Source organism: Bombus affinis, chromosome 5 (genome assembly GCF_024516045.1).
Source record: "Bombus affinis isolate iyBomAffi1 chromosome 5, iyBomAffi1.2, whole genome shotgun sequence".
In the NCBI taxonomy this organism is placed as follows: Eukaryota; Metazoa; Arthropoda; class Insecta; order Hymenoptera; family Apidae; genus Bombus; species Bombus affinis.
Genome location: NC_066348.1, coordinates 15,456,107 through 15,481,799, shown reverse-complemented (window position 1 = coordinate 15,481,799; position 25,693 = coordinate 15,456,107). Strand labels below are relative to the sequence as shown.

The 25,693-nt window shown below is 43.6% G+C and overlaps 1 protein-coding gene across 3 annotated transcripts in view; it reads right to left on the bottom strand.

The window, feature by feature from the left end:
- LOC126915954 (rho GTPase-activating protein 20-like) overlaps positions 1 to 25,693 on the bottom strand; it is a 177,559-nt gene that overhangs the window by 138,355 nt on the left and 13,511 nt on the right. The window lies entirely within an intron of this gene.

Genomic DNA, 25,693 nt, shown 5'->3' with positions numbered 1-25,693 from the left:
GAGCGTACCGTTAATCATATTGCGAATTCTTTTTCCGGTGTAACGTGGCTCGCGCGCGCCTCGTTCAGGAATTCGGTGCGTTCGTTTTGTCCAAGTCGAACGTTCTTCGCGACTTTCCGCTCGAGCAAAGTTACGTGTAAGTATACGCGCAACTACGTTCTTAACGATCATCGAACGCACAAAGTCGTCACACTGTTTCTTTCTATCGCGTAAGCCGTTTCCTTTGCAAATTATGATACGTTTAAACGACGATACTGTCCGGCGATAAGATCGAGCTTCTTCCACGGTAGAACGCTCGAAGCGAAAGAGAAGCGAGAGAAAAAGAAAATCTGTGAGTTCTGCGACCATCCGCGAGCGTGTTTTCTCGGTTAATAGATCGGTAGATGAAAACGCGATTAAAGAAAAGGAATGGTCGAAGATACGCGTTCGCGGCTCGCGTTACGAGTCCCTTTTATATCCAGGACGATTCTCATCAGCTCATCGCGGGCATAAGAGCGATGCCCGTTCCAGACGTATATACCAACTTCTCGTTTAAACGAGAAGCGCGTTATCTCTGTGACCAAGTTTTTTCACGACCGGCAAGGTACCGATATTACTCTCGATCGGAGAAAGGGCGAATTCGCGTATACGCCCACTCTCGCTTTTAATAAAGTCAAACCGGAATCGTAAAACCGAATCTAAATTGCGTAATTATACCGGTCTGTCTCTCTCCGTTTTCTCCCTTCCATCTCGCGTTTTGTACCCGTTCGATCGCGAACGGCCTCCGCTTCGTTTCCTTCGTTTTCGCCACCCTCCACCTTCGCTTCTTTTCGATTCTCTCGCAGCCTTCGTGTTTCGCCTCGTAACGTTTCTCTCTCCTCTTTCCGTCGCCGCGATACGAAGACATCGGAGCGAGCAAGATTATAAATTGGCGCGAAATACGAGTACACAGCGCGCATCCCCCGTTGCAACGGCTTTTAAAACCGGCCTTATTCGGCCAAAAGTAAATGCCTCGCAGCACCGGCAACCGCAACCGCTTGCTCGCCGCTTTATATTGTAATTAAACATTTGATACGAACCAGACGTACGAGGGCTCGCGCGTCTCGCGCTACACGCGATTGCACTTTATGGATGTTAATATTAGGCTAACGATCGAGCCTGCTGCTTTTTTTAATGTATCACTCGCCGACCGGACAGCAACAAAATTACAAGTCGTTCGAGCAAAGGGTTCAAACAGAAACAGTCTGCCTCTGCCTCTGCCTCTGCCTCTGCTTCTGCCTCTGTCTCTCTTTCTCTCTTTTCTCTCTTCCTTCCTCTTCTCTTCTTATTCCATCTCTTTCTTTGTCTCTTCGTATGCTTCGTGAACGGTGTTCGAGAGAAAAACGACCGAGGATCGCGAATGTTTCCACCGCGCGAATCACTCGAGCCCCTGCCGACCGGAAATTGCCTCTAATTGCCTCGCAAACTTTCATTCTTCATCCTGAATATCCGCGACTCCTTCTCTACCCCCTCCCCCATGTTCTCCGTCTTTTGATTAAATCCCTCTCCATTAAGCTTAATCGGATTCCGCTTTATCATCCGTCCTTCGTTTAAACGAGCACGACTCACAAAAGCAAACGCCTCTTTGTCATGTTCAACGCGGTCGAACCTGTTACTGAACCCATTACCAATACCGATAGACCATATTTCTCTGTCCCACGAGTCGTCCACGATCGAATCCGAATCAGTATTCGATCGCAAGGCGAGTCGTTCCAATGGACGAGAGAGAGAGAGAGAGAGAGAAAGAGAGAGAGATGAGACGAGACTTGTCGTGCTCGAAGAACGATGCGTCGATGTTGCAAGATGATAATACACTTTCTTTTTCTGGATACTCTCGTTACCATAATTTTGCTAAACGTCCACTATGTATTTGCGAGTGTTTAATTTCAGAAATATTGGGTCATCCTCTAAATCTATTAGCTTGACAAATTTTCATACATATTTTTTACGCCATCCGATGGATCATCGTAAAACGCTTCGATTTAGAGGATAAATTTCCCGATGGGAACCGAATCGTCGTCGAGTATCAAATATTTTATTTCTCAGCAATAAGAAAGAAGAGTCGATCGAAAAATCTTGTCGCCCCTATGGAAACTGAATTCATTCGAGAAATACAACGTTCCCGATAATTTAAACCGAACGACAATATCTACGTATCTAGTGCATAGAGTAGTAATATCTAAACGCCACTTGCAAAGTAATAAATGGGAAATATCGATATGAGTCGATCAAAGTTTCTCCGTTTAATGGGATTCAGAAGTTTCGCGTCTATCGAACTGTACGTTTCATACATCGATTCGTGCGTGTGTCTGTTGAAAATACGCGTACACGAGCATCCTGTCCCTCCCAGACTCATTACGGGACAATGAGCGTCGTTACATCGATCACAAGCCAGGCCATTCTGTCGAGGCGGAAGAGAGCGGACTATTTCGAGTGGCCACGAGCAGGAGGAGCCGGTCGATGCAACGCGCCGATTAATTTCTCCCGCGTTCGGACGAGAGGTATTGCCAGCTTAAGACGTATAGAAAAACCATTAATCATGATACGATTGCCACTTTAAACTCGATTGGAATTTCCGCGATACAGTTCCTGCTCGATAACGTGACGTAAGAATTCGCACGGATTGTGTCATCGTCGACTAGTAATAGCGAGAGATAATCCGCAGTTCACGAATATCGACCTTTTTATTTTATTTTATAGCGATAAAGCGAGAAGTTTAGCGAATTTCGCATACCATTCGCGGATTTTTATGCCATCGTGGAAAATTTAAACGCGCGTTTTTAATCAACAAGATTCGAAGCTATATAAAATATGGAAAGCAGAACATTCCTTTTTAACATTTAACGAGCGAAACTTTCTACTTATTTCTCGTTCATAGACATGTAAATTTGCACAGATATCCACGGTTTATTGAAAACTAAATTTATTTTTTAAAAAAAGGAATAAATATAACCTGAAAAGTAATAATCTCGAGATATCTGCATGAATCAGAATAATCAGAACATATCTATTTAAAGTGAGCGCTATTTGCAACTATATAATGAAACAATCTATCTTAAACGACGGTTCTTGGTCTGGAAAAGATTTTCGAGGCACGCGGCAACGAGGCTAATTTTTTCAATTCGAAGAATTACATCATTGGTCAATTACCGGTTAGGAGGAGCTCCAGTTAGAAGAAAGTGGCCGCGACGGATGATTGAGGGCTGTGCGCGTGTCTGCAATTGTTTTATAAGAGTTGTTCAACTGGGGGGAGGGATCTACTCTTAACAAACGAGCCGACCAATTGTTTCAATAATCGAAGATCAAAAACGATTTTGCATGTTGTTAATTTTATCAATGATATTTATTTTATTGAAATTTATATCGACGAACGTATCGAACGTACGCGCTAGTCAAAACATTGTTACCCAATAACAGCTGCCAATAATGGATCGAGAGGTATGATTGTCATGCAACTGAGAGAACGAAGGCCATACCAAGTATATATAGCTCGACACAGTGGTGGCACGGAGAAGAATGTAAGTACTTGCGTAGTACACAGAGAGATACACTTGCTTTGAATAGATCGCCTAAGCCTAAAGAATTTCAGACTCGGTCTCATACGTATTTAATCGTATCTAATTAAAGAATTTACATTGTAAATCGAAGATCGATCGAATAGTTGAACCGAACTTACTCGACAACAGTTTGATCGCAATTTATAAAATATACATACCAACGATGGAATAATATTCAGTGGTACACGTACGCTACAGTAAAATCGCATTTACTTAAATTTCATTTATTGCAGCGAAACGTTACTTGGCGTTTAATTAAATAAATAAACCGTACTACGATCGTTTGAATCCGCCTGACTGAAAAATTACAGCTAGTAGAAAGAATTAAGGAACTGCTGTTACATAAACTGTTTTCTCTCGATGGATTCAAATAAATCGTTCGACCGTAAAGCATAAATAATCGCGCGATAAAATAGACAAAAAATCGATAATATATGTACGGATGCTAAAAACTTCCCTGGTCAATATAAAATTGCCAACATTTCGTATAATTCCGTACACGACGTTCGACAAAATTTACAAAGAGGGTAGCGACACCCAGGTAGGTCGCTCCACCACTGACACGCGTCGCTCACTGGGGGTAGGACGAAAACACATTCGGTCGAACCAGTTCTGTTCTTCTCCACTAAATTAGCTAAATGGAGAAAATTGTTATTTTTTATATCCTCGTCCTTCCATCGAAATTAAATATCAGCCAGGAAAAAATTAAAATTCACGTCTTTTAACAAAAATCATTGATAATGGACCGAAGAGAAGGAGTTCTCGTTTACATTACGTTAGCTAACGAGCGAAAGTATCTCGTCGTTTATTTTTTCATCTCTTTCTTTCGTATTTCCTTTCATCGTATACTTCCGTGTCAAAATGAAACGTTTTCAACGCAAAAAAGTAAATTATCATACATAAATAAATTACCTGCGCTCTAGCAATACAAATCGTTGGCGAAGAAATTAAAAAGCAAAATTCCTCTAGACAAGCGAATAAATCTATCGTTAATAATCGTACCAATTTTCTACTCTGAATCTAGTTCAAGAACAAACGAATATTTTCTTGACAAACACCCGGTACAAGTGTGCGCCGCAGTATGTAGACACATGTGACCAGTATGGGCTTTAAGCTACCGGTTTGTGTGCACGCAAAAAAGCGTGTGAATGCAGTCAACACGCTTAAAGAGAGCGAGAAATGTGTTGGTGCACGCGCGTTCTAGGCCTCGCCCATGCTAGAACGGCCGAACCAATTCGTCGAACCGCTGCAGCACCAACAGCCACTCTCATTCCTTTCGCTACGAGAATCGAATCGGTCTGCCACGACGACAAATGAACGCTTGGAGAACACGAAGAGGCTGTTTGTCGCGTCGTCGATTCGTGAGAACACGGGTGTTAAATGAAAAATCGCGATTCAGCGCGCGGATCGGGCGAGATGCGCGCGATGCATTATACATCGCTGCTTGAAAACTATCGTTCCAGCTGAAACGATTCCGCGAGGGAATTCCGATGAACTTGCGCTTCTATGCATCAAACAGCAAACATCAACTACGATCGGTAGAATTTATGTCTCAGAATATTCCACGTTTCAAAAGTTTTTGTACGTTTTATCGTACAAGTTGCTTTAGGAATGAAAGAACACGTGACTCAAACTTATACAAGTGAAAACTAAGCCAAACCCGATTCAAACGTAGACCTCAGATCAGATAGAACGTTCGAGTTTTCACAGACTCTCGTAAGCTTTCGGGCACGAGTTGCTTGGAAAGAAGCAGCATACGTGAATCATTCGAGAAGAGCAATAAAGAGATGACGCAAGAACTTTTTCATCAGCCAGCAGATCGCTGCGAGAAGATCATAAAAGTTGAACAGTCGCTATCGTTTTAATCTTTCGGCGAGAAGATATTCGTCGAAATTCGTCATAACGAAACGACAACGAGCGCTCCTTCTTGCGTAGAAAACTGTGACAGGAAACGCAGATTCACCGGTATTTCCGCTAGTTGACTCTCGAGGTTAAAGCTTCTAATGACTGTTTACGCTTTATGCTGTTCACAACGAAGCCGTTAAGAGTCTCTCGTACAAAGCAAAGTAGAGAAATACGAACTTGGTTTCGTGGAAGACACGCGACCGGCTATCCTAGATCCTCTAGATCCCCGGTCGAATAATTGGCTCGTCTCAGAAGTGGTAATGCAGCGGTCAAAAATAGTAAAATCCAGCTAGAGGCGGATGACCTGCTTTCGGAACGCACATGTTTCTCGCAACAACGAGCTTCGTTCATCTTCGCCTTAATATCGCGTTCTTCTGCTTCTTCGCTGCGTTAACGATAGCCGTGAGATTAATAGCGCGAACAATACCGACGTGGAGAAGGCGATTATCTTTATGACAACGATTTCAACGTACAATTCTGCTACCACCGACATCTGCTACGCGTCAACCTGAATTTACGACCATTTTCTTCTCTTTTTTCTTAGTCAAACCGACAATTCGAATCTTCACGGAAAAATTATTTCAGAATACATCGTACGTACGTTCCACGTCGCAGGACAAGGTATGAATACGATATAGAAAAGAAAAATTAGAAAATTAGGATAAAAATATGCACCGGTTTGATGTAATTGTTTAATCAGTTGAATTCTCCACTCCTCGAAAACAGGACATTGTTACAGTCTGACTAAGCCTGTTGGAGCAACCGAGTACACAAGACTACAGTACCCGAATTCACGACACGATGAGTGATATTCCGCGACGATTTCTGCCTTTGTGCATCGTCTACTCGAGCCCTTTCTATTCCAAGGCACTTGTTGATAAACCAATTCCGAGAGAAATGGATGGATTTTTTTCGAGATGCAGCTAGCGGAGCCACTTGTTTGGTTGTTCAAAGAGCGCAAAGTGGTGCTAATTCAGCCCTATTGTCGCGGTAGAGAGGCACACAGGATAGATCCTCTCTCTCCCTCTCTTTCTCGCTCTTTCGCTCTGGGCCTGGGCTACGCATTCGAGAATAGACGTTCACTCGGTCTAAATTTGCATGACCCAATGAGGGGCCACTGATCTCCCATCGTCGAAAGTAAATTTCCTGGAACCGTCACTTCGTAACGTATTGCGCGCTGCATTACCCAATATATACATTCGAAAATAGATTTTTCGCGGTACAAGTACTCCTCGATGATACTTTCTAATTTTAGTCAACGTTACTCGACAGCCGACGGTGGAATTTCGTCGTAGAGGCACCGAGGACCTTGCTAATCGCTCTCGACCCATGTTCTCCCTCTCTCTCTCTCTCTCTCTCCCTTTCTCTCGCTGTCTCTGTCTCCCAAGCTATCGAAATTCGACGCTGCAAAAAGTCGAGACCCGAGAGGAGGCGATTTCGATTCGAAACGCGTCCCTGCAGAAAAAAGCTACCATAACTCTGCTGACTCGCGCCAAGTCAAGGTGATACCTGCCAGCAGACTGCATTAATTGTCGCTGGAATAACGATGGCAGGGAAAAAGAAGGATACACCCACTCGGTTCTCTAGGTCAGCAGGGTGATCTTCAGAGCGAAAAAGGCGAGATAAACGAGCTGTCGAGAAGGACGATTCGCGTGGGTGGTTGCGCGCGTGTCAGACGGCTTAACGCTCGGATTCTGCGCGAGCGAGGTACATTTGGCTCGCGATAATGCATTAGATTCTGTTCACTCTTTGCTCTTGCTTCCGTTCTTCCTTTCCTTCCATTTCTCTTTTTTCGTTTGTCCCGTGATTTATCGGACGATCGTTCAACGATCAATCGAAATTACACGCGCGCTATCGAACTCGTTGTAAGTACAATGTAAACGCGTTCGTCTTGCATTTTGTTTAAAAACGCGACAACCTTGATGTTAATCTACCGAATAATCGTTTCTCGGCAACGACGTTATGATCGTTCGTTTACCAAGTACACGCCTATTTGCAGATATTATCGTGTACGATCGATTCACGGGCGAATTCAAGGATAACTCACGGATGTTGAGATTAGTTACGATCTTAGATAACGAGTCGCGTCGATCCTTGCCGAGAACCTTCGTAATATACGAATTTACGAAATATACAGTGGCTGGCGATAAATTGTCAAACGTCAAAATACTTTTGTAAACCACCGCGCATATCTTGCGTATTTTATCCGCGGCAAGTCAACTTCCTGATGTTAACAGGTACACGGTCGAGGAAGCTACGAAAGTTTTCGCACCTCGGTGTCACTTCGGCGATTTACACCGTGCGCAGATCCTTGAATGGGCGATAAATTTCGCGTGTTTATGGTTCGAGATTTAGCATTTGCACCGCGGCCTTGCAGAAAAGAATGGTATACTGGCGGATAATCGTTTAGCATAATCGATTCGTCGCGTTCGTTAATCCGTGATCGATAAGCAGCAATTTTCTAAACGTTAAAAAGAACACGGCGAAGCGTAGAAACCGAGCGTTCGCGTAGCTCGCACGGTTAACCCACTGACACGGAATCCGCGTGGTTTTTTAGTTCGGCCGGCAAGGTCAGTTCCTGGATCTTTTCGAAATTGGAAAATCGCACGTTCTGTTCCGATCTATCGAAACTCGTTCTATCGTTCTGCGTGAATGAATATCCGGTTTCTCTGGCGGACGAGGCACGCTGCAAGAAATAATGCTAAAAACGTTTTCTACGTGGTTTCGCGACTCTTCTTGTTGTAATTTCGCGAGGTTCGACGGTCTACGGCGAGGCTTACAGTGGAAGAAAGCAACGCACGTTCGCGCGATACACGCGTTTTTAATTATCTCTGCTGTTCCTCGATTAATCGTTTCAGCGGTCACATCGACCGACTGCATCTTGTTTCGTGGCAGTGACTTAATCGACTGGCTCGATTAAAATTCACTCGATGACTAATCTGTATAGGCGCGCTATTCTCTTTCACGATACGTATACAAAGAGACGCGTTCCGAAAATGGTATTGGAATCTTTGCTTACGACGAACGCGTTACCAAACGGTTCTGTAGACTCTCAAAGTTTTATCAAGCTTGATTCCACCGTACACCACGCATACGCATTTGAATCTTAAATACGTAAAATTAAAGTACGCGACATAGAACCGCGATAATTGGGATTCTAATCCCAATCGTCGAATAATTTTAACCATTAGCTATTTTTTTACAAAACAGTTTCGACTAATTTCTTTCGACAGTTTCTTTTATGATCGAAGGTACCCAATTACCAGAGTTTCTAAAACTGTAAGATTAAATCGTAGCAGCAAAGTGAGGACCACGCTGCTCTTAGAGACCAACAGCCTATCAATAGCTACGAATTAACTTCCAATTCAATGTTCCGGAACTAGTAAAACTGTGTCGCCTGGGTCGAAACCACTATCCTACAAATCACGCGAGCGACAATTCGCAAGTGTGCGCGAATCCGTACGGCTTGGGAATTAATTCGCCCTCGGTCGAGTCGGGGATCGCATCGGGAAAGCCTGTCAGGCCCGAGGACGTTGCTTGACGAACGCGTAACGATAATTAATCGTTTCTGCTGCGACATGCGTGCACTAGATCGAATCGTTGCTCGAATGCGCAAACACGCGAGAGAGAAGCCTACGACTGTAGATCGTCTAAATGTGAAATTTCTTATAAACGTAAAACACGTGAGTATTATTTTTGCAAATTCTCGCTTGTGATATATAAAAGAAAAAAAAAAGTGACGACGGTGCATGATCCGCGACACGGTTAGGCGAGCGGAAAATCGTAAATGTTTCGGTGAACGAGGCGACGATTTAAGAAATTTCGAGGAAGATCAAGAAATAAAGTTAATATGACTTATGGCACGATAATTTCTGGCCTCCTTGCATCTTGGCCCGCGTACTATACTTTCACGATCGCCTTCTTACCGAAACAAACGGAGCACAACGCGATTTCGCAAACGAACGCGATCCTAGAGTCATAAAACCAGATCGGGAGAACTCGATGGAAATTTCGGAATAACGACAGCCGCGTTTGCACAACCGTCGGTCTCGCGAAAATGCTAAACGTTTCCACGAAAATTCGATCGAGTATTCGCTCGGTATTCCGTGACTGCGAGCCTCGTTGCTGCCTCTTGCCAAATCGTTCACGACGACGGGCAGAGAGATTCGCTGGAAAGGTGAAACGATCGAACGTTCGGTCTCGCTTTGGCGATTTTCAATTTTTCACTCCATAAAACCGTCCCAATTTTTATCACAACCCGGTACAGACCGGTGCATTTCCGGACAATGGCGCGCTCACACGATCGAGAAAATAAACATCGTGTACGATTAATCACACGGTCGACGTTGACAGACACGCAATTCCATAAATTAAAAGCACGAAATAGGACAAGCGACGATGTTGTAAACATTCTTTTGGAAAATCCTTCCTTCGAATTCCTATGGTTCGATTATATCGTTATTAATTTACAGCTACGCGCGGTTAAATAAATTACCGTAGAGATAAGTTGCGTGTTTTATCAAAAATTTCGCGTTAATTATACAGCTGGCCAATGGGATTGAGAAATTTACAAAAAGGAGTTTCCGTTTGACTTCGGAGAGGCTCGGTTTCATCGAGGAACGCGTGATTACCAACGATGAATATCTGATGCATTCGCGAAGTATTCGACGAGGGGGAAAAATGTGCTGGTATTTAGACGATAAACCTGGCATTCGGATGGCCTAACAACGTTTCACAAGAGAGAAACTATTCATACACGATGCAGATGTGTGCACGATTCTGGATCGTTTTATAATTAACGATAATCGTGTGTATACTTTCGATTCTATTTCACCGTTACCCGTTTACGATTCTTCCAAAAGTTACTCGTCGAAACTGTTCTTGAAAATCGTGCGTTTTATTTTGCGAACAACGAGGGCCACGTGGTTCGATTCGGTCGTTTTCACAAATTTTATATGTACTACGTATACGTGGCAAGCGACGTGCATGGTGATAAAGCGGATAATATGCACGTAATGATACGTACTACGATAAGGATATTACGAGCAAGCTACATTTCTAAATAGAAAACGAACGTGCAGGCGCACATCGTAAGGAAAATATAATATTATACGCGAGAGAACTCGATACACGCGGCCAACAGACTGGTGACACGCAGAGGAATTAGAATACAGGGGTATACCGTTACGATAATGGTGAAAGTAGAGACACCCACTTGTTGAGCGTTTGCTGTTCCCCGATGCGTCACCACGTCAACCGCGAATTAGCATAGTTATCGTAATTTTGTGCCGATATCGACCACGTTTTAAACTCGTCAGCTTTAAAATGGCTCTCTCTCTCTCTAAATTTAGATGTCAACGTAGAAACGTCTCAGCGAACGTTTACATGAAACATATCCGACGATAACCTTTTTCGATCACGTTGTCATTGACAAGCTGTAACTTGCAGCGTTATCACTCGTCCACGGTAATCGAGTAATCGTCGAGCTGACTCATGGCGACAACAATTTTGAAGAAAGTGTCCGCTATGTCTGACCTCAGGACGAACGTCGTCCACGGTCGAGCCGTAATTAATACCGCAAGGTCGGCTTTCAATATCTCAGCGATTACCTGGATATTTCGTATATTTTTAAATCAATACTAGTATACCTTGATTCGTTCGCATAGAATGTGACTCCGTGTGACTGCGAATGCCGCTCAACAACTGGTACAGCTTCTTAATATTTTAATTGACGACCTTTCTACGTAGAGAAAGGCGGCATATACGGCCGTTGCTGGCGCATTTTATGCGAAAGACGAAATTTACGTCACGTAGAATTCGATGTTAATCGAGTGTGCAGTTTTCGGGCGCGATCAGCGATACATAACACGGTATTGTATTACGATTTAAGGAACGCCATCGCTGTCGCATGACGAGCCAGCGATGGCGACCGAAACGAAGGAAATTGCAATTAGCATCGGCGTTTGGCTCGGCTCGCCTTCCTCGATGCCTCGTCCGCCTACTTTTTCCACATCGATCGAATCCAAAAACGTGCTCGCGATCTACGAGGATATCGAAAGGATGTCAACGCCTTTGCGGAATCGAATTCGAGTTACATTCGCTCGCCTAATGTCTTCGTGCTTACGAGTGAAATCATCGGCGTTAAAAATCAAAAACGCGTGGGTCCTTCCTTGCCATATTTTGCAAAACGAAAAAGAGAAATTCCGTTTAAACTTTCGGCGACGTGGATGCGTTTCTAGCACCGGATACTTGTATCCAGGAAATCGGTCAAACTTCTGGCAAACGACGAATTAGCCCGTTCGCGCTAAGGCTGGGTCGATTCTCGTTACTTTCTCGAATGTATCACACGGCAAAACGAATATATCGCGAAGAGGAAACCCAGAGAAGAGAACGTACGAATCCATTTGGCTAACGGGTCTTCCGCCCAGGGGACTTTAAACTTTTAACGAGGATCGCATCTTCGCGTTGACCTACAGTCGATCCCATTATCTCCGTGCATTTTCTATCGTCCATCGCGTCTTGTCACTGTATCATTTCCATGGAAGATAGCAGGTTGCAAACGGTTAACCGCTTCGTTTCGATAACGGTACGGCTGAAAGGCGAGCGCGAACGAAAGTCGCGTGCGCCACGTGAGAAATTCCGTGCACGATGTTATAATTCTTCGGGGGATACGACGAAACGTACAACGTACGTAAATAAGTACACGCTATAAAGGAGACAAGAGGCTTTATATAGCGACACAGAGACGTCGTAATTCATAAAACGAGCTAAACAAGGCGTGGTAGATGTTCAACGCAATTCCATGGAAATAACGTTCATCGGGCGAATTGCAAGGAAAAAAAGGTGGTGGCCATCGAGCGGCACGCGCGTATAGTATGGAGCTTAATAAATCTTTGGCTGGCACGTTGAGCCTAGAAGTTTTCGCAACGATCACGACCGACTGGTCTCCTGTCGTTACTCATCCTATTATGCGCCTCTTTTTGCCACGGTGAAAGGAGATCCTTAAAGATGTATCTAAGGTGATATTGTCTCGCAAGACGAATGCGCTTATGAGAGAATAGACGATGGATGGCTAATACGTTTTGTCAAACGTTCGCTAAGAAAAGGTGAGAAAATAGAAAATAGAAGCGTGGTTCATCAAGGACACGGATATCTTTTAGTCCTCGGGACTCGATCAGCAGTGGTGAAAATCGATCGCGTTTTGTCGGATTTTTTCTTAATCCTCTACCCACGATATTCTCCTCGTTGATTATTCTTTCTCGCAGATTGGCAACGCCTACAGGAAGAACAAACAGATTGGTGAGGGGTTCCAAGTTCCCAAGAATGGAACGTGGCACTCGGTCGGCGATGAAAGTATAAAAAAAAGGTGAATTCATTAAGAGTGGCGTGATACGAAAGGGGAAAATCACTCAGTGCGCGTCGATTAACCGATGTGCATCCTGGTTACCTACGTCACCGCTCGTTACAACTATCTTTATACACATACGTACACTCCCCCGCTCAACTGCGATTCTTCCGAGATTTTAGATTTGAATTTTGTTCGATTTTGAAAAAAGTTCGTTTTTATCGATCGAGTCTCTCGGAAGCGAAATCGAACAACTCCGCTTCTTGTCGACTTATCATCTCGTTACATAAGAACACGATTAACGTTCGATCGCCAAGAACAAATGGCATATTTCCATAAGTTCATTTGTCGTCCGATATTATTAGATGTTCAATAAATTGCATCATAAATCGCATCGATAAGCTCCTCCTTTCTATAAATCGTTCGAAATGGGAAAAGAGGAAAGTCTTGTAAGATATAAGACAATATTACTGGAGAATCTTACAACGATATATCTTTAGACGCAATTACTGAAAACTGGTTTGCAAGTGGATTAGAAATTATTGTCACACCGTCGTAATACAGGTCTCGCTGATCTAATTAGTAATTTGCAATTACGCTGGCTATAGTTAGTTCGCGACCCGAACGAACGATCGTCGGTGCATTTATTACGCTTATAGCGTCGCGAGACCGGTACGCTCGACGACTAATCGATAAGAACAGGTACTTACATTTGCGCATAATTTTGCGACGAAAACCGTATCACGTAATTAATGCGACAATCTTGTATAGCGTAACGTCGGCGTGCCAATTATACTTTATTAGCGAGTACGATTCTGTCGGTTAATCTGGACGGATAAACCGCGAATCAGACGAACGGAAGCTTCTCGACAAATTCGATAAAGTTCCTTCTTAATTAAAGTCTTTATTAACGCGTCCAAGTTCCACTAAGAAATTGCCGGTTCACGACTTTTTTTACCTTTCAATTTTTTCATCGATAATCCATTCTATCTGAGCTTCAAAAATTCTTTCCAACGTAAGATTTGGCTTCCAATTACGACTATTAACGATAGCAGTGGCACGAACGAAAGATGGTTCGCGACGATCTCGAACTTTGGTAACGAGTCGCGCGTCCTAACAGAGAACTTTTATCTGGAAATTTTTTCCGAATTCGACGCAAGTCCGCGAGCGTATCGCGCGCGGAATATGCGTACGGCTGTCACGTGGAGCGGAGGGAAGGAATTTCTTGAAAGGTTATCGGGTGAACGAGAACTAGAGGGCTTTACGACCGAGTGAAATAACGTAGAACGGGGTGACAACGCACGCGAGGCGATAAATCCTAGCTCGACACGAACCACTGCGTCGATGCCATTTTTGTTTTCTCACGTGGACTGAACCGCGATCAAACGCAATCTCCATTCTGCTTCCGTTTCTATATTTCTTTCCTTTTCCCTTTTCATTCATAAATTGCCAAGTTGCTGCGTAAATTACAAAATTGAAAGAACAAAAGGCGCAATTTACGTCGCGTAAACACTTTGAAATTTCACTAGCGTCTGATTCATTTTTTGTAATACGCGTTCAGTTTCTTTCACGAGCCACTCCATTAGATCGTCGCAGATATAAATCTTTGGCGTTTCGATCGAATACAAAGTTTTCTCGCGGATTATCGTCCATCTCGATGAATTGTGCACAGGCGAATAACCGCAGCTCTATTTTCGTAAGCACCGATAATCGATCGACGGCTTTCCTCCATCGATACTATTCGACGTTCCAAGTTCTTTGGCGGATATTATCGTATTACTTCGCGCCACGCCGTGTACTATGGCCGACTTAATACGTAGACCGGGGATAAGCAAATGCCCGTAGCAATTACTCACTCAACTTGAACCGCGATCGCTTGTAGATCGATAACAAAGGTTACACGAACGCTTGATCCACTATTATTATGTTATTATTACAATCTGGCTGGCACTCCGGCACGAGCAAAAGCCACATCAGCACTGTATTTACCTGTAGGAAGATACGAGCTGCGGGTAGATGCATTGTATCAAGATCTCAAAAATTAATTTCCTTCTAATTGCGAAGCAACCGTTCATTTTCTGTCCTTATCGCCGTCTCGAATGAAAGAGATCGAAACGACTTCTATTCGTTTCGATCGAATAGAAATATCGCGTTGAGTGAAACTTCGAGTCGTGCGTGTAATACGTAAAACGCACGAAAGTAAATAATACTACGTTTATAAAATTTCTACTTCTTTCCGACCGTGCATGTGTTACTACGCTGAAGAAGTTATTACCACCGAACCACAAGCTGAATCGCGAGATTTCCTCGATTTCTTACCAGCGTGTGAAATCTCTTTGACTCTCGAGCGATTATTGCTTGTTGTTATCGACATGAAATAGCGTGTGGACGATCTAACTTTGAATTCCAACGCCGTATACCTTCTTGGTTCGCGATGACAAGGTCGAAAGTTGGACAGCTTGGTCGCGTCGATGAATATGCGTATCGATATGATCGAAGGTATGCACGGTGTAACCATATTAGCGAACAGTCGATATATTGTACGCACGAGCCGATATACGTGTGTATATTAACTAATATGCAAGATCGCTTTGGTCAGGGACGCACGCGTATCGTTCCATCCAATCAGAACACAGATTCGATTCTCGATCTTCGTCGCGAGGAAATTAATTCGTGCCGATACGTGACGATAATTTTATCATTCCTGCGGCGAACGCGATTACACAAGATTACGCGTATTTCAATTCCGAAAGCCCAATTACACGAGCAGCGTACGCGAAAAAGAAAAACTCGCAAATATCTGGAAGTTGGTTCGTCATCGGTTAGACCGAACGATTTCCCACGAACGTGAAAACAGACGTGTATAGCCGGACACGAATCTGCGAGCTTGTAATAGGAGAAACGTGCCTGGTATACCAGTGGATAATGGGAAATCGCGGAGTTAATAAGTCAACGCTAATTATACGCAATAGCGCGAAGATAACTACTGCTCCGCTTGGATTTATGATTTCGACGAGGAAGGCTCCTCGAGGCACATGGTCGAAGAGTAAAATAAAGGATAAGAGAAAAAGAAACGAATCGACCGGAGAGAATATCGATTTGTGTTCGATAAACACGACTGAAAATTAATTTCTCTTACGGCGATTCTAGTCAATGCGTATTACGTATACGATTCACGAACAGCTTCGTCAGCTTGAACCATAAATTACCGGTGGAGTCGATTAAAACGTCTGACGAGTAGGAAAGCCGCTTTATCTCGACTCCATTGACGAGCGACCAAACCGATGATGATTCCACGCACAATGCCAGTCGCATTTGCATAAAAACGTCTCGTGTAACCGCGTAACGTCCGACGAAACCTTCCAAGTCCTTGGTAGGTAAGCAAAGGAAAACAAGACAACAAACTTTCCTGGTGCTTCCTCGGTTTATCCAAAAAGTTTCGACGGATTTTTCGCGGAAACACTCGACTGTGAGTCCGACTCTATTTCTACGGATCTAAGCTAGAATTAGAAAGAACATTCGAGGCGATCGATGGTTTCTCGGAAGATTGACGCACGTTTCAACTGGTTGGATACAAATCACACGGTGTACAGACGTACGTCTGAAACGATGCAGGAAAGGTTTATGGAAGACACGCATGAAACTAAACACGTATAGATTACGTAACGCGTGGTAAATTTAGAAGATCGAGCCGATAAAACGGACACAGCGTGATTTTCTGCGCGAGCGACCAACACACGATGCATCGGCGCTCGATTAGTGGAACGGATGGCACGACACACTACTAAATGGATTTGCATAAAAATGTCTACAACGACTGCATAATGCGGCTGCAGTTTGCCTCGAGAGACCTTGACGTCGCGATACCTTCCTGACATCGACAGATACGCGAAAGCTGCACACGTGCCTACACACTTTTCTATGCCTCTCTTCTTCGACCCTGACGCAGATCCAAAAACGAGAATCTCCGGCTGTTTCGAATCGCGATCTCGCTTGTCGAAGATGCGATGGAATTCCAGGGAAATTCATTCTCACGTGTAATTTCACACGCGAGATAAGAGACGATCCTGCACGAACGATGCGATTATGGAAAAATTCTCACCGATTTTTTGATCGATCAAGCGTAAACAATACCGACGCTATTACCGATCTCTCACAACCACGGTTGCGAACTCGTCGAGAATATCGAGACGTACTCGAGAAGAACGAGCAATCTCTACCGCTTCATCTGCGGAATCAACGTGTCGCGTACGACGGCTAACAAACAATCGATTCGACCGATAGGATACGCGAGCCAAACGACGATCAAGTTCATGTTTTCCCAATTTCGAAGAGAAACTTAAACGATCAACGTTTGATCTTCGAAAAGCAAATGACCTATTTCCACGAGTTTGCTTATCGCAAGAACGCGACATAAATAACAGCAAGTTCCACGTTGAATAGAAAGATGTTTGTAACATCATCGCTTGTTTCTGCTTCGCAGTTTATGAATCAGTGTGACTTCCGAACGAGTCACGCGTGTTACGAGTATAAGATGGAAATTCATAAGCTGGTATCGATGGATATTAACGCGGGTATCGGTAGCAAGATCGAAGCAAGATCGGATCGATCGATTATCAGTAGAATATCAAACAATCGTCGATCACATCGTAATCGCTTGTCGTAGGGTTAACGGAACCGCGGTGAACGATCAAAGTGATCGTTTAAAGCAGTGCACGAGGATCGACTGGCAATTTTCCCGTGACAACGCGTACACCTCGACCGATTTCGTGAACCAATGCCACCTGGATACGCCATTTTGAAAGTTAGCGCTTTTTAAATGCGACCTACGTAACGTATCGGAAATAGACACCGACCGGTGTACCACGAAACCGCAAGAAAAGTTGCCAGCTTCTCGAGACTCGCAGCGGATAACGTGCGCTCGCGGTTGGGATCTGCTTTGAACCGTATTCGATCCGTCTTCCAGTTGCTCCAGTACTGGTATTCGTTCCACTATACCAATGGCGATGGCCTTGACGTGTTTCTTGCCTTTGACGCGCTCGTATCTCTCAACATGGAGAGAGATTGACAACTGCTTCGACAAATCGGTGCCGACCGCGTTCCTAACTGCCTCCTGTGTGTTCTTCGATGCCATCGATCGATCGATCGATCGATCGATCGATCGATCGAGACACCATTCATAGACCACATGTTCCACCATACGAACGCGACATCACACTGATACAGTTTTTCCTTGGATCGTTTCTTCGTGTAAATATTCGCTTTAACATCGGTACGATGCGCCTGGCTATTTTCAACACCTATTCGATCTTTTTCGGCGGTCAAACACCGAAAATATCTTCGGCTGACCTTCTTCGTTCCCTGCAGACAACGTTTGTCATTTCTTAGAATCCATAGTATTCTTATTTTGCACCGAATGAGAAATCGAGCGGAAATTTTCGTATTCGAATATAACCTCATCGTGCCGAATACAGGTTACCGTCTTTAGAGAGTATCGCTTTCACAAATCCGTTGTCTTTTCTCAATTGTAAGTCGATGCAAAAGATGTCCATCGCGGATCATCGCTATAGCGACAATGGCGTGTACCTCTGCTACCGTGCTACGCTCTTTCTTCCCAAAATTTCATTCGAAAACTTTCGTAAAGCCTGCGTGATGTATCCTTTATTTATACGCTTGTATTGTGCAACTATACTTTCATGCGCAATAAATAATGGAACGATTGGTACGAACCATTGATAAATTACAAAAGTCAAACATTTTCTCAATTTTAATGCACCTTGCAGTATGTCTAATTGTAAGCTTCTAATCGTAAAAAGATATCAATCGCACGAGCACTTGTGCGATTCAGCGTACAGCGATACAACGGAATCACGCGCACGAAACGAATAAATAACGATATAATTTGTTTGTTCGTGCGACAAAGAATCCGATGGACCGTTTAAGACCGTTTAATCGCTATTACGATGTTCTTTTTTTCTGCGTGCAGTAGGTGATAAACATGCAACACGATCTACGATCGGTGTCCGTTACGATAAATGCATCTGTTCACCGGGAAGTAAATTATTAAATGTTCGCCACGCCTCGAGTTCCGCGCGAAGCGCATACGAATCACGTTCCGTGGAATTTACATATTAGGTCGTTTCGCGTAGTCATTACCTGAAAGTCAGACAGAGGAATATATCGTCGTACCTTCTAGTATTCTCGGGCCGCGGTGGAATTATTTTTAATTGAACCGGCAAAAAATGGAAAATAAAATACGATCGCGATATTTCATTGTCGGTATCGTAGGATCGTGAAGAAGTTGAGCATAAAAGACAACCGTAACGCGTATTCATTCGGATTCCACATAAATAGTACGTCGCCGATAATAAATCGTTGAATCAACGAGAAAGAGCTAACGAAGCGACGCTACGCGAGTCTTTCATAAATGGATTAATTCAAAGTGAAACACGATTGGTGGAATTCATCCTCCTCCGTCGAGCTTGTTTAGAAAAAAGACTGTTGAATATTTATGCTTTCGCGCTGATGTCTTATTTATCAACGCGATCGAATTCCATTTGTACAAATACCAGGCAACGTTACACGCGATTCCGCTTGCAGACGATACCTTGCATTTCCTATTTTTTCGCAAACAAGCGGTTTTAAAATTCGATATTACGATTCGATACTTCGTTTGTACAACGCGCATCTTGCTACTAACATACCGCGACTCTGTTCTTCCAAACTGTTCCGAGGACAAACGGTTTATCCGACCAGAGTTCGTATATTAGAAGAATCCACCTGTTACTATCTATTATGTTTCGTTCACATAATAGAAATTTACATTCTAATAATTAGATTCAATCGGTAGGAGTTCGACTAATCAGATGTTAACTAATACGTTGATTTATCGATAAATGAAGTTGAACCGTATATCTTGAAAGAGATAATCGCGTGTTGTTCTTTCCTTCCTTGTCTATATTTTCAAGAAGAAAAAATATACACCGAATCTCATAGTTGAAAACGGTTTCGTAACGGATCGGTGTCGAAACAGTTTTATTAAGAAAGGGTCACTGTATGCGAAACATCGTTCAACGATCACGATCCTCGTTAAATGCGTTAACAAAATATTCGCCTACGCGAGAGACGCTCGATTCCTCGATGCATATCTATGAGCTTTCGTCCGGCTAAATAAATCCGCAATGGTTCGTTTGTCTTTGCTAAACAATTTCAACGATGCAAAGGTTCGACGGAAACGAGGTCAACGAATAGAGCGAGCTCTCGCACCGTTCCGAGCGGTGCATTGGAAATTATGCTCTCACCTGCCCGAGGGCGGCTATCGAAACACGATGTCGATGATAAATCGACCGCATCGACGTCTCGATAATAATAATTCACGCGATCGTTACGTGCCCGGTTATTTTCTTCGTTAACGTTCGCGATCAATGGAAAAATCGAATCATCGTTCCGAATGCGTGCTCTATGCGGCTTCTCCATAGAAAAAGGTCGACGTCGTACGTATTTTTCTTTTTTTTCTGCCAGACGTTCTCGTTTCGACGTGTCTGCCAGGAAACGCTGCTATTCATTTGCCTTTTGAAATCGCATCGATTCCTTGACGCAGTTGGAAAGAGCGTGTTGTTTGGCCGTTTCGAAGAATTCGCGGATCGAAAGCTAAGAAAGAAACGATTCGAGTTAAACTTTTTGCCATCTATTCTGTGAGAAACTGTCGGTCTTTTTCGATAACGAGTTCCTTCAAGTAGCTTCTAGAGGCTCGCGGAGTGTTTAATTTCTCGTCTGTTCTCGCCTCTCGGACGAGTTTCGTCAAGACCGTAGCAAACAACGACCAAACTACGCTACGTTTGTTAAACGAGACAGATGGAGACGAACGTTCCAGTAAAATTGAAAATTACTTCGATGTACGAGCTGTAACGTTGCTTTATCGAGAGACAGAAACTGTTTCTTTGCGACCTTTAGTCGTGAAATTTGTAGTTCCTCGCAAGTGTGAACGAGGCTAAACGCGAGAACCATCGCGAGTTAATGACCATCGCCGGTTAATGACCGTCACGATCAGACGTCTATAATGGTAATAATACAGAAACCGATAGCGCAACGTCCCAAATGATTACACGATTACTCGTTAATAACGCTTTTCCTTTATCTTCGTTCCTTCTTCTTTTTCTAATGCTCGGCGATTTTCGAAGGATTATCTTCTCTGAAAGCGTGGGACAGACTTTGGAGCGTGTTCGTCGTTCGAACGTAGTCGCGATTGTTTCTGTGCCAGCGCGAATCGACCGTTCGTAGTACGTACGTGCGTGCGTGTATGCAAGCGAGTTGCAAAATCACGAATGCACCAGGAGTGCAGAACGCGGTACAGTGAATAGTTTCAGCAAAGATAAAGAACTTGGAATAAAGCGTGGAAGGACAGAGTTTCCAAAAAGAAGTAGAACTCTGTCTGTGAATCTGTCGTCGGCCGTTCGGTTGCGCTTTCGAGATTTCAACTCTGTTTCGGGGAGAGAGGCGGACTGCGGTATATACGTATGTCGGCATTGCGACATCGCTAATGCATCGCGAGTACAGAATGTAGCCGTGGATGCACTGCAAAATTACGAGAATAGCGAACAACGGCTGGAATTCCCTTCTGCTTATGGAAGTGTTCGAAACGGAGCGACTTAAATCCTCGTGAGAAGGGGAAGGAGGAAAACGTAGGAAAAATATGTAGATGCGAAGAGATTCACGCGGTACGTTGAACCGAATCGGACGTGAGACAAATGAATCAATGAAGACGACGCGGTCGAGCGTCTAATTGGCGTAGACAACAATCGCACTGTATTAATGAACGCAACCTTTCGACGAGAAGGAGAGGCAAAAGAATCGACAATACGCGAATAATAAACTAGCTGGTACTTTCTAAGACGCGTTTTCTTTTTTATATTGGCTTGGTCGGAAAGTTTGTAACGTGTTTGATAGTCGATGATTAATGGAATGTGTTTGATACGAGCGAGGAAGATACGGTTAAACGAGAAGTTGGATATCGAAAGAAATTGACGAGAAATATCCGGAAGTGATTAATTACGGTGATCTCGTTTTTCAATAAGATAATGTTTCTCTCACGGTCGATGAATCTCTCTGGACCGATAAACAGCATGCGAAATATACGCAGTCATAACAGGAGTATAGTTAGCCATCGTTTAATCCGACTTTTATGGAACTTTCCCAGTTACGAGGCAATAGGCTTGTAGTTTGCGTATCGATCAAGAACAGGCATGCTGAATCATAACGTTCGTTCGTCTTTTTCTTTCTTTCAATTTCATCCATTATCTAAGTTAATCTAATAGTATTTTCAGCCTTATAATAATCCGAATACCTATACGCAAATAACCTAATAGAAGAACCAGTTTGCCGCCTGAGATTCTGTTTGTTGTACGTTTTACTTGAATAAAGCCGATCGGTTTTTAATTATAAATCGGAGATTAGATCTTTTCGCGCGAAGATCCAACGAATGGAACGACGATTCGCAAGAGGACCATTCCTGACAGGAAAGCACGCGCGTATACCGATCGTCGACTGGTTGCGAAATTCCTAATGTACTCGACGCACTGACACGCGTAGCCAGTACACGCGTGCAGAATCTTCTCGCATGGACTCACGGACCGAAGGACGTTTGCCCGTCATCCAAACAATGCAACCAGAGATACATCGGGAATATGGACGTCTCGGATTGCCGCGTTTTCTCGCACGAAGCTGTTCGAACGGTGTCGTGCAAACGCTTTGAACGCGCGTCCGCGATCTCGACGACACCTTCAAGGCTTCTACATCTTTCGCGCCTCTTCCATTCTTATCTGTCGCGTTTTTCTGTTCCCATCCTTCGCGCACTCGAGTTTCGCAACGCAGCCTCTTCATTAACCGCTTCGAGCGCCCTTAGAAAACCGCGGCCTCCTTTTTCACCATTTTTCTCGCCGTGCTACTTCTCCCTTTTACGAGATGCTTGGGAATCTTCGTGAAACAGATCTCCAAGATTATATATTTTATTTGCATAAAATGGAGGAACGTGGCAGAGTTACGATAAACGCAATTTTACTTTCACATATTTTTGAAACGTAAGATATTTTTCGTTAGCCCCTTCACAGCCAAATCCGTTCTTTGGCTCGTGACGAGGAAATTATGTTTGACGAGAAATCGGTAACAGAAATACGTTCTTTTTTACTTTACGCTCAATTTACCCGGTTTAAAGACGTACCTGTGATAAAAGAAATAAACGATCGATTCGAATGAAACTGTGAAAGATTCGAGAAACGCGAGGAACATAAATAATCTACAAACGATTTTATCCAACTGAACAACAGTATCCGTGTTACTGACACAAAGTTCGGTTTCGCAATAAAATCGGTACATGTGCGAGACTAATATCTCGTTGACTACGGATTTTCTCGATCATCCAAGAAAACGACAATTGCATGACCCGAATTCGACGCAACTACGTATCTGGAAATAATTTATTCTTCGAAAATTTTCTAAATTCGCATTCTCGAAAAACGAAACGCTACGATCAATAACAGCAGAGTTGATACGACAGATTTCTACTGAAAATATCGCTGTATAGAATTCACGGCGTATTATATTCGTCACGTGAACCGTGAGAGTGTAGGAGAACGCGTGTATCACTGCGTGATTTATCATTTTATCAACGCGGGGCGTATATCGGGCGTAAAACTGTCAGAATCGAATATATATATATATACCGTAATACGGTGCTGAAACAAAACCAGGAGAAAGAGGGGAGAAAAAAGCGCTGGGAAGAACAATGAGACACCTCTATGGGTACCGTTTCCGATTCGTTCCCCAATTCAAGCCGAACGATAAAAAACGTATCGCGAGGCTCGTGATTTACGGTGGACCTGGTCGACTGCTAACGGTACGAGTCTCTGGGATCGTTTCGAAAGGAAACAAATGGCGGTGTATCCCTTTTACTTTGGATCTTATTTCGGAATCGCGTTAAAAGTGTAACAGCATATGCATACGAAACGAATATGAACCTGAGTGTTTGCGTAGTAGCATAAACGATTTGAACAAACACGGACGCGTACATGATATATAAATAATTGAAAATTAAGCAAACTTGTATCAAAGTATCGCGAATAAGCGAAAAGTAACTGACAAAAGTAGATGATAGGCGCGCGAAGCTTTTCAACTTTGGCAAACTAGGACAAACTCACGACAACTCGAAGATTCCAGCGAAACTTCATACTCTAATCTGCTTTTCCTCTAAACTCGTATCGTTATTGGAAAAATTTCAAACGTCCGACGAAACTACGATTGGAAAGGGTTGCACGATGACTGGTAGAGTTTTCAGATCTTTTAGAAGCCTAGAGTAGCGAAAGAACTAGGCCTGGATATAAACGACCCGGTTTACTCGCGTAGTATGAAAAGATATGTTTATCTACGGAGGCTGTATAAAGAGTGCAACGTGATTCAGCAAAAAGTAGACCATCCATCAAGAGCCGTGTAAAAGTTGCCGTGGCATCGTAGTGCCAGTAAGATTAACGCGAAACATTGTAATCATAACTAAAATAAAAAAAAGAAAATAGGAAGATATATATCCGATACTTTTTGTAGCCACTTGTATATTCCACTTAGCCAAACCGACAGATCCTACGTCTAAAGAAAAGGCTAATAATTCGCATCGTTTACCGTACAGAAAGTTCGTCGCATCGATACACCAAGTATCGCTTTACTAACTATGGAAACCATGAAACGAGAAAGATCAGAGAGTGCCGGAAGGATAGCTCGGAAGATCGTTCATCCTGCCATGTAAATCCACGCGATATCTAACATCGATGCATTATATACGTTTCCCAAGATCCAACGGTGCGCGGTTAGATCAGAAACGTACAAGCTTAGATCTCCTTAAATCAAGTATTTTCTGATATTTCTACTCGCAGAGCTCGAACACACGAACCGGGAAGCCGAAAGCGGAGAGTCACGAGGAAAGTGAGCGTTCTCGATGCCGGAAGACCGAGACGAGCTGTTTTCGCGATCGTGGATCGCGCGCGCCGCTTCTGAGTATGTAAATGCGCGTTATATCTGGCATCGCGCGAGTATTACACTCCTTAGCTAGAGCACTAGCAACTGGCTCGCGTTTGTCCCGGGTATTGTGTGACTGCGCTCAGATTAGAGACACACGAGGCTCGCATTCCTCGCCGACCGATCGAAAGTAGCCAAGCAACGGCCACGCATCGCAGCCGCGAACAATTAATCGTGCAAGATGGAAAACACAACTAACGTGCACGCAGGAATGCGCGTGATGCGCGTAACATCGACAATCAGGTCCGTGATTGCGCTACACGGGAATCAAATTAGCATCGAGCAGCATCGCCATTAGAGTCCGGATGGGAGAACTATGGAGAACGATAGGCGTATTTGCCGATCTATCTAGGACCCTCCCTAACTCTTCTGTCTTTTTGCTTCTCTTCTTCCTCCGTAGGATTAGTCCTTTTCCTCGGATAGTTTCAAAGCATTGGTCAGTTAATAAACTTTCAGGTGTCCTTTCTAGTCACATAGTCGAATTATTACGAAATTTGGATTTATTTTGTAACTTTGCGATTTATCCTAATTGTTCAGTCAACCGTAGCTAACATTAGAAAACTAAAACTAGAAATTCGCTTCTCGTAATTTTCTTTCAGAAATTTCGTCACGAAATTTGAAGTTTCCTTGGAACGCTGAATTTCGATGAAATTATGATACATTTCGTTTGAGATGCGTGCCATTAGAAACGACTGCCCTGCAGCGAATAATCCAGAGAGAAGCACGTGTGTTTGCAGTGCATGTGGCGCGCGTTACGCGCATAAACCAACCCCTGCTTGTGCAGCCGCGTGTTTACCACGTCCGAGCG